Source organism: Schistocerca piceifrons, chromosome 6 (genome assembly GCF_021461385.2).
Source record: "Schistocerca piceifrons isolate TAMUIC-IGC-003096 chromosome 6, iqSchPice1.1, whole genome shotgun sequence".
NCBI classification, from domain to species: Eukaryota; Metazoa; Arthropoda; class Insecta; order Orthoptera; family Acrididae; genus Schistocerca; species Schistocerca piceifrons.
The window spans coordinates 146,803,621-146,805,129 of NC_060143.1; positions in this window are offsets into that span (position 1 = coordinate 146,803,621).

Here is a 1,509-nt window from a genome sequence, read left to right on the forward strand (position 1 = left end):
TTCCAGGTGGGGATTAATCAGGAGGATTTTGTAATCAGGAAAATCAAAACTGGCATTCTACGGGTTGGAGCATGATGTTAGAGCTCTCAGTCTGGTAGGCAGGTCACAGAATTTAAAAAAGGAAATGAGTAATCTAAAGTTAGATACAGGCGAAATTATTGAAGTTTGGGCATTGGAAGAAAAGGACACTCGGGCAGATGGGTACAGTATTATAAATACAAAATCAGAAATAGATGAGGAAGAAAGAGATCTTATAATGGGTAAGAAAATAGGAATGCAGGCAAGCCACTGTGAACAGCATAATGCAGCCAAGATAGAAGTGAAGCTAACACATACCACAACAGTAAAGGTTTGTACATCAACTAGCTTCACACAAGAGGAGGAGAGTGAAGCAATATATGATGAGGTAAAAGAAATTATTCAGATCATTACATGAAACATCATCATCATCATCATCATCATTTAAGACTGATTATGCCTTTCAGCGTTCAGTCTGGAGCATAGCCCCCCTTATACAGTTCCTCCATGATCCCCTATTCAGTGCTAACATTGGTGCCTCTTCTGATGTTAAACCTATTACTTCAAAATCATTCTTAACCGAATCCAGGTACCTTCTCCTTGGTCTGCCCTGACTCCTCCTACCCTCTACTGCTGAATCCATGAGTCTCTTGGGTAACCTTGCTTCTCCCATGCGTGTAACATGACCCCACCATCTAAGCCTGTTCGCCCAGACTGCTACATCTATAGAGTTCATTCCCAGTTTTTCTTTGATTTCCTCATTGTGGACACCCTCCTGCCATTGTTCCCATCTACTAGTACCTGCAATCATCCTAGCTACTTTCATATCCGTAACCTCAACCTTGTTGATAAGGTAACCTGAATCCACCCAGCTTTCGCTCCCATACAACAAAGTTGGTCGAAAGATTGAACGGTGCACAGATAACTTAGTCTTGGTACTGACTTCCTTCATGCAGAAGAGAGTAGATCGTAGCTGAGTGCTCACTGCATTAGCTTTGCTACACCTCGCTTCCAGTTCTTTCACTATGTTGCCATCCTGTGAGAATATGCATCCTAAGTACTTGAAACCGTCCACCTTTTCTAACTTTGTTCCTCCTATTTGGCACTCAATCCATCTATATTTCTTTCATGAAACAAAAATTTAATTTTGATATGAGACTGGAAAAAAATTAATTTTGATATGAGACTGGAATGTGATAGCAGAGGAAAAGAATGAAAAATAGTAGGAGAACATGGATTGGGGAAAAGTAATGAAAGGGAAAGCTGCCTTCGAAACCACAGTTTAAAATACAAATCACTTCCAGGGGCAGATGTGAATTCTAACCATAATTTATTGGTTATGAACTACATATTAAAACTGAAGAAACTACAGGGAGGTAAGAAATTATGGAAATGGGATCTGAATAAATTTAAAAATCTTTGGTGTGATGTCATAAGTGAGTGACTGCGTGTGAGATCGCTCTCCAAGTTCTTATATATTTTTAGGTTTCA